The 16,355-nt window shown below is 32.4% G+C and overlaps 1 protein-coding gene across 2 annotated transcripts in view; it reads right to left on the bottom strand.

Annotated features, from left to right (window-relative positions):
- Positions 1-15,099, bottom strand: part of LOC149476985 (uncharacterized) — a 31,204-nt gene extending 16,105 nt beyond the window's left edge. Inside the window, exon 1 of one of the 2 annotated variants that reach the window (XM_089711492.1) lies at positions 14,960-15,099. The gene's annotated coding sequence lies outside the window, so the exon portion shown is untranslated. Of the gene's footprint in view, positions 1-2,901; positions 3,004-14,959 lie in introns of those variants that run through there. The other variant, XM_089711493.1, reaches the window with a different exon arrangement.
- Between the last annotated feature and the right edge of the window lie 1,256 nt (positions 15,100-16,355).

Raw genomic sequence — 16,355 nt, 5'->3', positions numbered from 1 at the left:
TTGATGTTCAACTTGTATTAATATGCCATTTCTATCTAAAAATCTATTAAGTATTGTTTACTTTTTCAGAATGTATTAAAAGAATAAAAAGATATTAAAGCCTCGTAGTTAGTAACCTTCAAGTTCGTTGATAATGAGCTACAATGTTGTGGAAATTATGTTTAAATGTTGTTAAACATCGGGCGAGAACTTTTCAATATGCGTTATCAACTACTGCGAGCAATTACGCCACTTTGATTCAACTTCATAAACAATTGTCAACCATGAATAAGAAGCTCTAGATGCAGGGTTGTCGCACTTAAAAACCCAAAAAACAATAGCTCATCACAATGACAGGCGCCACGAAGTTCCGGAGCCGAACAAGCACACCTCAGCTATCTGAACTTTAATCGGCTGACGACCCTGAGGTCATGGACCACGATGAACAATATTTGTCTTACCAGGGAAACGGATAACGCGTGTTGTTTATATTTTTTTTGGTATTTTTTTTAACAATTAAAGTTTTTTCGATTTGTGTTTACCTACATTGTATGAATTGACTCAAGATTAATGGGATCTTAATAGTATTATAATTGTAAAAGATTGTGCACTCGGTTGATGCATGTTTTCTCGTTAATGCAAAAAAGCTGATCGCTTCAGACAGTACAATGTGAACAAATGTTTGCTACTCCATCTCCAAAACAACCATGTTCAGTTATTAAATCTATAACTGTTGATTATCCTACACAAAATTGAATGATAATAATAGATAGACAAACCAAATAAAGTTTTACTTCCCTATAATTATACACAAGATCTTTCAAACTTTATTCAATACGTGATTCAAAGCCTTTGTTGGTCTTTTAACTACACCGAAACGGGTTCTACGATAGTACCACTACTTTTTCTCCCGTCTTCGTTCCTAGTTACACAATTAAAGAAAGTTATAAATACATTTCTTGGAGCAGGTGGCTCGGGACTCGTTCATACAGCATGCACCTGTCCTTATAGTCCGAGAGATCGTTTTTGATTTGCGTAAGAAATCACTACAAAGTATAAAACAATGTCGTTTTCTCTGTCCCTATGTACCTATGCTTAAATCTTTAAAACTACACAATGAATTTTTATGCGGTTTTTTTTAAATAGACAGTGTGATTCAAGAGGAAGGTTTTAGTATATAATTTTTTAGGTTTTATGCGAGTCCGCGGGCGGAAAGCTAGTGATTTATAATTTTTGTTTCCTCGCAAATACTTGTGTTTGTTTTGGTTGTTCTGTTTAAAGTTTGTAATACTTAAGTTTTGTGGTTAATTATATTACTTTATAATAATCTCACTTTACTTTTTTACTATTTAATTTCTTTAACACAAAAACTAATGAAGCGATTGAATAATAACGTGGTTTGGCATGTAATATGTGAGTTGTCTATAAGGATAAGAAAAGGCAGTTAGCTCTCAGACTAAATGTCGTGTGAGACAAAATCTTTCTAATGAGTGTTAATTTTGTCTTGTTGATTTAATTTGCTATATCCTCATAACGGAGAGTTTTTAATTCATCCAAGATTAAGGTGAATGAATTAATTAATTGAATGAAAAAATATTTTTTGTACATCAGTCTCTGTAGTCAGAGGTAAAATTGTAAATAAATAAATAAAATATGTTAAGTAAATACATACTTTAACAATCCATACCTTCACTTAGCTGCTACCTAATAAAATATTTTTTTAATTGATAACATCTCGGAATTCCTTAAAAATAAAGTAGAACCTTAGAATTCGAGTCAATGTCATTGTGATAAGAAAATTCTTTATATTGATTGTACTTACTGTACTCAAAGATATACCGATCAATCAGCTGTTTTTATTTTAAAAAAATGTATGTGAAAATACAACCTGCATTATTCCTAAATTTCGTTTAATAGTAACGTAAGAAAGCAGTGCCACAGTATACATACTACGAACGGTAAGGTAACTAAACCTTTTTGATAAAATCTTATTAAAATGTTAGTGTGTTGACGGCTTATCTACATTAGAGCGTAACCGTTCATTAAATAGCTTCAAATGTCCATTTAATATCATTTCCCAGTCTATAACAATGACACGACAACATGCCATTACTTATTATACAGACGGCCTGACGAGGAAACCTAGGCCGCTTCTAAAACATTACCTAGGCATGCTAAATAGCAAGGAAGCGACTTGGCCGACAATTACGCGCTCTAAACGTTCACAAGTCAGGAATTATTGCATCAAATTGGCGCATAATAATACGCGGTGGCGGGCAGGGTTGCCAACAATACTTTTCTGAACAAACTAATAAAAAAAACAGTCTTCGGCTTCAAAAATTGTTGAGATAAATATCACGCAACTTATATAAGGACCAAATATGAAGAACTTTAAATGTATTGTATATTTCAGATTAAGTATAAGCTTAGATCATTAAGTCGTATAAGTATGTATTATTATCAACCCGAAACCGTTTAAAAGATAATTACCAAAATAAAACCAACTTCGTTAAAAGGTAGATAGTATACGTACATACTAAGAAATGTCGTCACTGTGAATCAAATATCATGAAGCCCTACAAATACGAAGTCTTCCCCTGGTTTCGCAATTACAGAATATCACAGTATTATATTGAATGAGTATTGCAATAAATGCTATGTTTCTTTCACAAACCAAGCAACACACCAGGTTTTGTCTGCTTTCAATATTATTTAGGATTGACAGTCTTATTGGATTCTATGCTATAATATATTTTATTCTGACTATGCAAGAGTTGTAAAAGTAAAGGAAGTAAGCGATATAAATTGTAGTAAATCTTATAAGATTAGTTTTACAACTTCGAGTTACGATCACATGGTTTCATTAACTAATTTCAATTAAATAACTTATTTTATTTTTGTTTTAACGAGAAATAAACTCACCAAGTCTTAAAATCCAATCAATAATCAACACAAACACTATTATAATAATATTTCTAAACAAATTCTTGTAAATAACCAAAAACGTGTCTAGCCAGCGATCAAAACTGTCATACTGACAATGAGTGAGTGAGAGGGTGTACGAAAAATCGATAACACACGTAAGAGAAAGAGAGAAAGGGATAAATCAATATTGGTTGCTATGGCAACGCGTGTATGCGGAAAATTGCATCCTTTGGTAGAAAGTCTGTTGCATTCTTATCAAGTTTTTAGCACAGGTTTTTAGTATATTGATTTTATTGTCAAAATATCATTTTATCATTTATATTTTTAGAAATGATGTTTCTATCTCTATGTACATGTGAATCAAATTAAATAAATATCTATGGACTATAATAATATAAAGCTGAAGAGTCTGTTTGATCGCGATGGTATCAAAAACAACTGGACAGATTTAAAAAAAATCTTTCATCGTTGGATATGTACGGAATCCCTGAGAGCTATGGACCACATAATTTAATATTCATACAATCAAAAATCATAACTTTTTGCTGTGTAGCAATAAGGCCGCCTATTGTTGTGTACTTAGTGAGCCTCGAAAATAAAAACTTACGGGCAGACTGAAAATCAGCGCTGTTCAGGTGTTAAAACCCGACAGCATGGCTGAGTCTGACCCGATTGCCATGTAAACTATTGTATATTTTTTTTTTAGTAATATAAGTAGTCGTTAAGTGTGTAACATGTGGCAAGAAATATTTTTCTTTCTTTCTTTCTATTGTGCAAAATTATTGTACCTTATTACTATTAGTTTGTACTACATTTCTTAAATTGTTTTGTACAATAAAGTGTCATAAATAAATAAATATAATTCTCTTTATTACATAGCCTCTTGATGGTAATGTATTTAAGATCATAAACTTATACCTATAGCTCTAGGTCAAAATTGCAAAAACATAACTCCCATTACCACCGTCGGTTAAAATCGAAGGTCGATGCATTCCCGCCGTGCTAATGACCCGTTATCACCAGCTTAGTAACAAAGTTGTATGTAATAGATAACATTATGTATGTATGATAATCGTTTCCTCGTTACATATCGATCAGTAAATAATGCATTGGAAATGGGAATATTGTTTAATAACAATGGCCATCTGGCGTAATCTAGTCTGTTCTATGGTACTGGTCTGGTATGGTGATTTTGTTTGTTTGTGTGAATGTGGTAACCTACAAAACAATTGCATCTTATGACAAATTTTGTAACCCAGTGAGCTTCGTTTTATTATTATATTTATATTTTATTGTTTCTTTTAATATAATTAGTTTAAAGGATATTTCTTTTATTAAACATTAAAAAAGTACCTCCTTACCAAAAGGATGCAGTTATTACAACATCGACAATTAATATTTATATATATATATGTAGATAGATATAAATAGAGATAGCATATCTTGCATTCATTTAAGATTATTTTATCTCTAACTAGCTTTCCGCCCGCAGCTTTCCTTGCATATTCTTCACGTTATCATGCGATTTCTTCGTACAATATTTATCCCCTATTGCTACCTAACCCTTTTATTTTTTGAAGCAAAAACAAAACATACGTTGCCCAAAGTATATAGAGGAAATCTTTTTATGATAATAGTATGTGATCATGTCTTCTCCTGGTTGAACGAATTAAGGGTAAAATTGCATAAATTACAAAATTGAGTTTAATAAAAAATATAAAATATCTATCTAAGCCGTTACTAAATTGCTCCTCGAAATATGAAATTTAAAGCCTTTAGACTTTTATTATAGTTTTTCGCAGCAATCGCGGGCCATTAATTAATATATTATAATTCAGTATTGCACGCCTCATATGCGAAGCGTTGAGGTGGGTACTACTGTCACTTCGCGCAAAACATCTGATTTTTCAAACTTAAAATGTCTTTATGTATCATACATTGCACTTGTAAGATAATACATACACACACATATTAAGAAAAAACACTATTTTTAACGTTCATGATATTTTTGATGTCATTTTTGTTATTTAAACTAGTTAAAAAACAGTTTAAAAAAGTTCTGTCTTGGACGTCCGTGTGTCTGTATGTGCGGATCCTTTTTCTTGTTAACACGATAGCGACCGAAATACTTTACTAATCGAGTCTTTTTTTTTCTCTTACGCTTGAGTATGCTCAGGAATAGAACCCTTTCATTTTTCAGGGTCTGATTCGATGTGGTTTAATTGTTATTAAATAAACAAAAATAATAATTAATAAATATTTATTAAAAAAAAATTATGAGGCGTGCACTTTTGGATTTTCCAAATTATATTTTCTAAATATAAAACAAGGACTGGTTGCATCACCAAGTAATATTATCATTGTAATAGAGAACAATGCTTGACCGATGTCCACTAACGCATATAAATTAAATATTGACAATGCGCATTTGTTTTGTAAATTATATTTATATGTACTCACTAGCTTTTGCCCGCTGTTCCGCCTGCGTGGAAAATATCATCTTCATGGTACAAAATTTCATCTCCTATTTTATCCCCTTGGGGGTAGAATTGATCCTTTTTCAGCAGATGCCTACGTCCTAACATTTACTGGCTTGCCAAACAGCCCGATCCGTCCAGTGGTTTGGGCGTTGATAGATAGATCACTATGTCAGTCAGTCAGACACCTTTGAGTTATATATGTATATTTAGATTATAGAATACCTTAATATAAATGATATTAATTATTTCATGTACCTTTTTAAAAGAAAGAAAAAATATTTATTTGCTACTAGCTGTTCCCCGCGGTTTCACCCGCATTGCTCTGCTCCTGTTTGTCTTAGCGTGATGATAATATATAGCCTATAGCCTTCCTCGATAAATGGGCTATCTAATACCGAAATAATTTTTCAAATCGGACCAGTAGTTCCTGAGATTAGCGCGTTCAAACAAACAAACTCTTCAGCTTTATAATATTACTAGCGGTCCGCCCCGGCTTCGCCCGTGGTACATATTTACGTTTTCTCTACATAAGAACCATCCTCGTACTTCAAGGAATATAATAAAAAAAGAATTATCGAAATCGGTTCAGCCGTTCTCGAGTTATGCGCTTACCAACACATTTTGCGATTCATTTGCGTGTTGAAATATTGAGTTTATATACAAAAGTTTCTCCTTTTTAAAAATTTATTTCGACATTTTCAAGTATTATTTATTATCGTCTAGCTTTTTCTTATCGTAAACATTTGGTAAACTAATTATAAGCCCTGTAAGTACCACGTCATTTGAGTAACACGTCATGTTCACAACTTGTGAAGATTTATATTATAGTTTCTTAGTAGTAAAGAAACTAAATAGCCAAACACGGTCATAAATAAAAGTGTAATGTTGAGTGTTGAATAGACCCTTAAAATTTAACACAATAAGTTAAATCTTTTAGCTTTAAGAGTTAGTTCATATTGTACCTTCAAAGTGTAAAGACATACCTTCGATACTCTATTTGAAGATAAATAAAGTGACTATCTTCCTACCAAGCTTCGCCCGCGGCTTCGCCCGCTTTGTCTAAAACATAATAAATTACATACTAAAACCTTCCTCTTGAATCACTCTATCTATTAAAAACAAACCGCATCAAAATCCGTTGCGTAGTTTTAAAGATTTAAGCATACATAGGGACATAGGGACAGAGAAAGCGACTTTGTTTTATACTATGTAGTGAAGTAAAAATTTAGCACCTCAAGGCAATAAAAATTGGAACATAGAAGTTCCTCCTTTCAGGAAATCCTTACACATTTATAACCTTAACTATCACTAACAAATATGTTTCTGTAACTACTTATAGTTGCAACGTTAGTATAACGATATAAATAGGCAAGGCCACGGTATGGCCTTGCACATGCACATGCATTTGATAACGTTGAACGTTCAGCTATATGAAATTGTTTACTGTATTATTGAATTCTTGAAGTGTTCTATGAGGTTAAAAGTTATTTATTGTAATGGGAGGTCTTCAAAGTTAATGGATGGGCACAACCATGCAAAATTTTGTATTTTACAAGATTTTCATGAATTATTAAATCTGTAATCTGTTAATGCAAACAAAATACGTTTAAATAAGATATTGTGCTGTGACAGACTAGGACGGACGGACTGAACGATCTTATAAGGGCCGGCGCCCACTGCCGGCGCGGCATGGCATGGCAGGGCAGAGGTTTTTATTACTAATGAAGTTATTTTGAATCTTATTTCAATCAGTTTAGAATTCAAGTTACTTTATTTCGATGCCACGATGCCGCGACGTGTTGCAGGATGCTGCAGCATGACACGGCACGCCGCGGGATGTGGTGGCATGACGTGTCTTGCTGTTTTATTCCAAGGGATGCCGCGGCGCGCCATTGCATCCCGCGAGGCGTATGCGTCACTTTGGGGTCGAGTAATTATGATTACTAGCTAGTTGAAATAAGGTTGAAACTTATGCAGCATTAGCGCGGAGCAAAACTGATGGATGCCAGAGTGGCTGGGCTTTTAGCAGGATGCCACGGCATGCTACTGAATGCCGCGGGATGACGCAGCACGCCGCGGGATGTTCTGCCGTGCCATGCCGTGCCGTGCCGGCAGTGGGCGCCGGCCCTAAGGGTTCCTTGTCGGACTACGGAACCCTAATTATAACATTGGCTAGCAAATCAAACAGTAGTATAATATGTGAGTAGTGTAAGGTGCAAGGTGAATATAGCGATAGATATTGTTCTAAATCTTTATTTGTATTTCAAATTTCAGCCAAACCCTTTTATTTGTTTCGTCTGAAATACAAAATAAACTTTCTTCGAATTTAAGTTTCATAATTATATTCATCTTCACAAAATGTTATACATATCTAGAAATAGTTGCTGATACACAAACAAACAAAAAGAATTACTATAACAATTAATAACATCACTACATAGTATAAAACAAAGTCGCTTTCTTTGTCCCTATTTCCCTATGTCCCTATGTCCCTTTGTACGCTTAAATCTTTGAAACTACGCAACGGATTTTGATGCGGTTTTTTTTAATAGATAGAGTGATTCAAGAGGAAGGTTTATATGTATAATAACATCCATTAAATAGTGGAAAAGTACTGTTATTTTTGAGGTGTGATGTCGTAAATAATTACATTTTTTCCGCGTACATTGCAAACGCAGGCGGAACGGACTGAACCCTACGAGTTTTATCAAAATAATTAGTGTCCGACCGAAACTGGTTTCCAGGCCGAAACCGAAACCGAAACCGAATGTTCGGCCGTGGCTTCAGTTTCGGCCGAAACCGAAACCGAAACCGAAACTCACGTGGTCAAGTATGAAATTTCTAAAAATACTGAACTTTGGTGCATTTTACCTATTATTTTGCCTTAATTAGGGCATGAAATGAAAACACAGTATATTAAATCTGTCGTAATAATTTATTTAATATAAAATAAAAAAATAATATTTTTAAAATATTAATAATAACAATTTTAATTTTTATTATTTTTTCAAATTAAATTCTCAGTAAAATCAGTCATCTAAATCAAATCAGTAATTGTTACTGTTACTTTAATATAAAAATAATAATTATTAATTACTATTACACCCAGTTCCAATCTCAAAAATTGTTTCCACCAGCGTGGGTCAACCAACGCTTTGACAGCGTCCGTCAAAGCGTTGCCGAGGAAAACGAAGTTAGACGAGCGTGAAAGCGTGAACGTGTGTGAACTAAGTTCACTGAACTTGTGAAATGAGTTTCGGTTTCGGCAAAAGTTTCGGCCGATTTTGGCCGAAACCGAAACTGTGGCCGAAACTTGATTTTTGGCCGAAACTCGGCCGAAACCGAAACCGAAACCGAAAGTTCGGTCGGACACTAAAAATAATGTACTAAGTATTGTACACATTGAAAAAGTCTACAGAAAAGTCCGCGATGGTATATGTCTATCTCTTATGGATAACCCACAATAACTTTTTTTGTCATTTACTTTTTACGACAAATAATGGTTAATTTTCGAAGCGATTTTAACCAATACAGCATTAATCCTTAACCAATTAAATATGTACCTTGAATACATTGTTCATTTAATATAGATCTATATGGCCCTTTACACCAATATTTTCGAAGATATTACAGATTTAAAAAATGCGGGACGTAGCGTTTGCGGCGCGGCGGTACCGGCCGGCCGCCATTGCACCCGTGCGAAGCCGGGGCGGGTCGCTAGTAAACTTATAAAAGAATAAACCTTTTATCATTAAGTTGATAGTGCATTAATGTGCACAGTTATGATTTAAATGTGGTTTTCCTGAATAAATATATTAATTAATTATAGTAATAAATCTATTAGTTCCATAATAAACTATGAAGCATTTGACTAGTAATAAAATATTTATATATATGGTAGGTGAAATATTGTAATAGAAAATAAATATTAACTCTATCTAACGTATTACCTACGTAAGCGTAAAGGAACAATTTTTTTTACTACAAATCATTGATTAAGGGAAGATGATAAATTACATTATTTATGAATTTTGGCAATAATTCTGCAACCTTTTTAGAAAATTTAAAATCGCAAACGCAATAGTTATCTTTTTTTCGTATGCATTTCACTTTAATCTATTAAAATCATTTAATTTACACGCTAATTCAAAACAAGTAAACTATTCTTAAGTGCTTACAAGTCATTAAGATACCACCCAGAGGACAATTTGTCTGTCCGTTTATCAAAACCTAGATAACAGCTAGGCGTTTAGTAATGCTCCACTGATTTATATTTAAGTGGTCTGCATTCCTAATCCTTCATTTGTGATGCTTTCGGTTTCAAGTCACGATGTATGACGTAGTGAGATTGAAAATGGTCGTTTTACTTTTATTGTAGCGAATCGGGAAGAGATATTTAATGGGTTTCTTGGGTGTGAGTTGTGACGTAGTGAACTTACACTTTTTAATGTTTCGTGGGTTTTAATCTGTGACTGGAAGGACAAAAGAGCGTCGATTTAGTTATATTAAATGCTTATATAGTCTACGTTTTTAAAATAAAAACGTCCCGACCTTTGCGGTGAATAGTTAAAAATTAGTTAATTTTTTTTTATCTTTAAGTAGCGATAGTTAACTTTAAATGAGTTTAGATACGAATTCGACTTTTTCCAACTATGTATATGTATTAGTTATGGAATAGTATACCGATATTTTAATGCTAAACTAATGTCTGTTATTTATCAAATTAGAATGCATTGAAACATCGACGAATTTCCCAAAACAATGGCAAAACAAATATACGTGAACTTTTTAAGAATTATAATAGGGACAACACTCACTTTAAACCACGATGTTACTACATTTTACATTATCAGGACGAATTCGTGACGATAAATAATTATTGTTTTAGTGGTCGCGACACGAGCGACGTGTTTTCATTGTTCACTAATTGTTTATCAAATAATACGACTATAAAGGTCCCTGGATGTTCAAATTGAATAAAAAATCGTTGAAATTGTTTTCTGCTTTCTTACGTTTCTCTAAGAGAAAGGAATACATTTATATCCAAAATATTGTTTGTATCCATGTTTCCTTAAACACTATCCATAGACCACAATCCAAACGAAGTTTACCTATGATCAATCTATACTAATATTATAAAGCTGAAGAGTTTGTTTGTTTGTTTGTTTGAACGCGCTCATCTCGGGAACTACTGGTCCGATTTGAAAAATTCTTTCGGTGTTAGATAGCCCATTTATCGAGGAAGGTTATAGGCTATATATCATCACGCTACGGCCAACAGGAGTGGAGCCACGGGGGTGAAACCGCGCGGAGCAGCTAGTATTCCATAAGTATACATTAAATTGATGGCGATAATATGATTGTTAAAATATAATGGATGGAATTTTAAATTACATATTTCCTTCAACGTAATTATCAGATTTCATAGCTGGAATAAACGGTCTAGATTGCTCTTGATTGTTAGATTCTTGACATTGACAGCTATAAGAGCAAATGGGGATATTCCGATACCAGCACAAGGTAACTCTAATTGTATGACAATAAGGTAAGAATTTCAAAGAACATCCAATATACATATATCTATAGTATATCTTAATGATATAAAACAGATGAGTTTGTCTGTTAGAACCTATATAGGCAATATAATATGGGTAGTATTTAAAAGAGTGACTGTAAATTAAAGTTTTAGTTATCAAAAGTAATTAATTGGGGTAACAGAATTATTAAGTGAGCGACTGACTGCGAGCGATGAAAAATTGATAGATCAGCAACTAACAAACATTAATTTGCGTTACATAAAATACAAAATGAGCAGCTTCATAATATATATTTGAGCGACCTAATATTAATTGTTTGAGTGACAAAATTACGTCTTGTATTATTTTCATTATTCGGCATATGATTTCTTTATAATGAGTGGCATTTTATCTTAATCGAGGTATTTCGAATGGAAAAATCACTTTGAAAAATACTATAATGGACAGAGTAGGTACTATCAGTTCGATTTGTTTTTGAAAGTTTTATCAAATAACTATTTGAACAATTTATTCTAGTGTTTTTAGTCGCTCTAGATGAGCGTAATTTAGTCGCTCACTTAGTAATCTATTCGCTCAACTAGTAATTTAGTCGCTCATATAGTAATGTAATCACACAGTTAGAATTCTAATATATCAAATGGATTAATCACAACCCTCCTTTAGTACGCTCAATCTGTATTTTATTATCAACCAATATTCGTTGCTTGTTTAGTTTATTTGTCGATTACTCAAATTCATACCGCTCAAGTTATTAAATCAGTATCTCATAATCAGTCGCTCACTTTATTTTCAGTCGCTCGTTTTATTATTCCCCATATAATATTATAAAGGCCTGAGCGAAGAAATTTATCAAACGACTAGCTGCGCTTCGCGGTTTCACCCGCGTGGCTCCGCTCCTATTGGTCTTAGCGTAATGATATATAACCTATAGCCTTCCTCGATAAATGGCTATCTAACACCGAAAGAATTTTTCAAATCGGACCAGTAGTTCCTGAGATTAGCGCGTTCAAACAAACAAACAAACTCTTCAACTAGATTAGAGATCGCAACAAACATTGCCCTATAATTTAAGCGAGATAAAGATACAGTCTAATAAATGCAAGAACAATGCTGATCGACATGAAAATTATTCGCGTCGTTAAGCGGCCACCCATCCAAAATGAGACGCTTTGAGTGCAGCTTAACCAGCGTGACATAAAGTGCATCAAATGCTTGAACATTTGCAGAACAGTCATTACAATTTTATGATAATAATAAAAATGACTTTAATGTCTTTGAGGCTTTCTTTAAGGGCAATATGATTGTAGATAAAATTTTCCTTTATCTTTTGATGAGTGTTTAAGGTGACCTGTAAGAATTGTTTTAGTTTTATCAACGTGAAATCACTTTTCAGTCGTTGTTTACGTAATTGTGATAATTTATTTTTTATGTTTTTTGGGTTTTATGATTACATACTAAATAAGTAAATATGTAACCACAGATTCAAAAAGGATGTCTTCTACATTAAAGTAATATTATTAACAAAATATATGTATTAATAATTAATATAATTTTTCCAGGATTAAACCTACTCAAACGCAATTATATTACCAACACCATCAAATTTAATTTGAAACTTGATACTCCAAATATGGTAACACAATCGTTGTATACAAAATGATCCATACTCCATTCATATACTCGATAAACAATAATCGAGTCGATGACAGTTATTCGAGACGCTCTTAAGAATCGATGTCTTGAGAATCGATTCATGTTTATGTTTCTTAGTAGAGTTTCATAAACATCCTTTGATATTTTTCTTCTGTACGTCTATAATGTATGATACTAAAATGAGTTCAACTAGTATGTTGACAGTTGAATATATAACACATAAGATTATTAATTGAGAATTTGAAATAAAAGAGAATCTATTTTAAATATATCTCATTGATATTTTGGATTTACCATAGATTTATCAAATGTGTAGTCAATCTAAACTTGCCTTCCTTTAGAGGAATATTGGTGAGAGTCGTAAGAATAAGAAGATGTGATTACATCCATTGGATCGCAGTACAAAATATGTTTATACAAATTTTCATCACTATCCTGTTTAGTTATCTTAACAAGAAGTAGCTTCAATCTTTCCCAACCTTCAAAACCTAAACACTTTCAGATATTGTTGTTCTATATCTAATGTTTGTAATTGTATCTTACTAGCTTACCGCCCGCGGCTTCGCCCGCTTTGTCTAAAACCTAATAAATTATACATATACTAAAACCTTCCTCTTGAATCACTCTATCTATTAAAAAAACCGCATCAAAATCCGTTGCGTAGTTTTAAAGATTTAAGCATACAAAGGGACATAGGGACAGAGAAAGCGACTTTGTTTTATACTATGTAGTGATACAAAAAAAGCCAAGAAACGTGACATCCCAAAAACATAAAGGTATATTTCTCATGCTCCATGATAATCTTATTACGACACTAGTAAATTCCTTATCTCCACAGTTTTACATATCATTACCGGGTCTCAAGAAGGTCAATGTCCCTGTTAGATCTTTACCGTGGGTTACATAACCAGAGCTTAGAAAGCAATGTTTTAATAACTGGTTTATTTTAATTTAAGTGGATACGTGAAAGAAGATCATTGTGCCGCTTATTTGAGAGTTGATGAAGGTGCTACTTTTTACGTTGGGTAATAACTAATAACTATGTGGTAACTGGTAGTATTCATTGATACCTGTTATATATTAAAGTATATATAGAATGCAAGGGTATATATACATGTTCCTATGCACATTAAAACTAATGAAACAATGTAGTGGAATTTGCTTTAAATTTAAGCAAAGATGTAGATTACTTAGGTTCCATAATTACATGTAGATTGATATAGGTAGGATGCTTTTGTTAAATCAATATTTTCTTATTAATATTTCGCAGGGATTTTTATGTTTTATAAGTAAAATTTATTAATTTATATGCAGATTTTTAGTATTTGTTGCTCATGCAGAAAGATTTTCATAGATGGAAGAATTGTTTACATAGATTAATTCCCCATTATAAACGTCAATATCTCAATGATATCTTGATCCACATATTCATTTATTTTCTCTATTGTAACAAATGAAATTATTTTTGTCTTCATAATATCTAATTATTACCAGCTACTAGTTATTATTCTGTGGTATTACAAAACAGGATAGCTCAACAATCTTAAACAGTTTCCAACCTACTTCCCACTATTCTCGTCCTGTTACGCCACTTAAATAACTTCCTTGACCCATTATTCTATAGGAAATAGTTCACGGTCAAGCATGGGCCTGAATTTTTATCTTTGTCTCTTACAATTGGTACAGTGGTTACTGAAAGAGACAATTTGGCGTCGTTTTATTGTTTACGTAAGCAGTGTTTGAAAAACTGACTTTTTAATTTGTCCAATATAGTTCTTATGGGGCAAAGTTTCAGCTTCGGTGTATATGTTGAAAAAAAGCTGTGTAACAGATGTATAATGCATCTACCCCATATCCTAAAAGAGGATATGGGACTTCCTTTAAACGTGGAGTATAGTTTATACCGACTTCCCTAAAAGATGTAGGTATTTCTGTACCTAATTGAATAAATCCTATTTCTATAATGTAAATGCATTCAAAGTGATTTAGTATCGCGTACACAACACAGTATCTATAAAGGAATTACTTATAAATATTTGTTTGACATTTAAAGTTATGTAAATTATCATCTTATGGATGCATGCATGCATGTTGATGCATATTGAAGGAATTGTATGAAAAACGTCGGAACGTTTTGTAATAGGTACGTTTTGTAATTCATATCAAAATCTTTGCAGAAAAACCAAAGAGTTTCAAAGATAATATAATGCATTTGTGCAATAAACTGATAAGAATGTTATGTTTATTGATTGCATCATGTTTATGATACACAATGTTCAAACAAAAGATACATACGAAGTAATGTGACGTAAAACAAAATGCAACAATTATAATATAAGTATTAACTACAATAATTTTATAATTTAAAAAAAAGCAAAAACTTACCAATATGAATTAACTAAACAAATGATTCAATTTTCCCGCTGCTCAGAGCACTTTTAAAAATCAAAATTCGATACGTAAATTCAAACGTGGAACACAAATGGTACCATAGACAGCCATGAAGCGCGCGCAAAGTTCGCGCCACAACTGACAGATGCGCGCGCAACACAGCAGCTGATTTGAAGTACACTATTCCAAGTATAAACAATTCTATACTCTATGGCACTCGATTTATGACAGGCTTTGATTTTATCATACAATTTAACCCTTTTCCGAACCAAATTAAGCCTTCATGCGTGTTAGAATAAGAACGAAAATCGAATAAGTTTAGTTTTGGTCCAGGATTTCATAGAAAGGCCATCCAGGACGTAGTAAAGAGGTTTAGATGCCGTGTTGACATTGTTGTGGTATTTTAATGTGAGTTTTCGAAGAATTCATTAGGTTTTACTTGTTTTCATCTTTCATAACGTGTGTGCTTAAATCATAATATGATCGTGAAAACATTAAAAAAATGGTAAACAGAAGCGATGTTCTAGTCTTATTCTATAATATACTATAAAGTGGTATAAGATTCCAATAAGAAAAAAAAATCGAAAATTATAATCAACGGTGACGAATTATACTATGTATCGCCAGTAAAGTATAAGCTAGTCTTTTCGTAAATTTTTAAACGTTAATACGAATCGTTTTAGAGGCTTTTAGAATAATTGACTACAAAAATCAAATGAATTACATAATGGAATTGTAAAAGTTTCTTTGTATACAATAATATCATTGAATAATATCATTCTTTATTTTAGTTAATGGCCATAAAGCTATTTTTCTGCGGTAAACCTCTGTTATTAAACTAGGATAGTGTACTTATATTCTAATCAATGTGAGTGTTCAAGTCCCTAACAATAGCGAGGGGATCATTGTGCTCTTATCAGTTGCATTCAGGTCAGCTACTGTGTGTTTATTATAATCAATAATAAGCTAGCTTGCCCCTGTGACTTCGTGTGCATTTTATAACTTTATTACGCTAAAAGTTGAGGTATAAAATTAAACATGTTATTTTGATTGTTGAGGAATTGTGTTGAATTTTATTGTTTGGAATACAACAGTTCAGATATATGGGACAATTAAAATTGAATAGGTATCTTTTATTTTTATTTTTAGAACAGCAATATATTCTATATGTGAGCAATATTCTATTAAGGAAATAAGGCTTTCCATTCAATATTTACCAAGGGATTTAAAAAAAGGATCAATTTGATTTCCAATAATTTGAATTGATTTCGGTATCATTTTTTATTTTGTTTTGGTACGGACGTGAGTTTAAGAGATGGTGAAGTATAAATTTTATCATAATAAATTTAGTGCTTTTTAAAAATATACCTATAAAAAAAATTTTGCTAAA

This window comes from Colias philodice, chromosome 26, assembly GCF_061535455.1.
Source record: "Colias philodice isolate Cphi_HAF_F1 chromosome 26, ilColPhil1 Martin Lab GWU primary, whole genome shotgun sequence".
Classification (NCBI taxonomy): Eukaryota; Metazoa; Arthropoda; class Insecta; order Lepidoptera; family Pieridae; genus Colias; species Colias philodice.
This window is presented reverse-complemented; position numbering and strand designations above follow the sequence as displayed.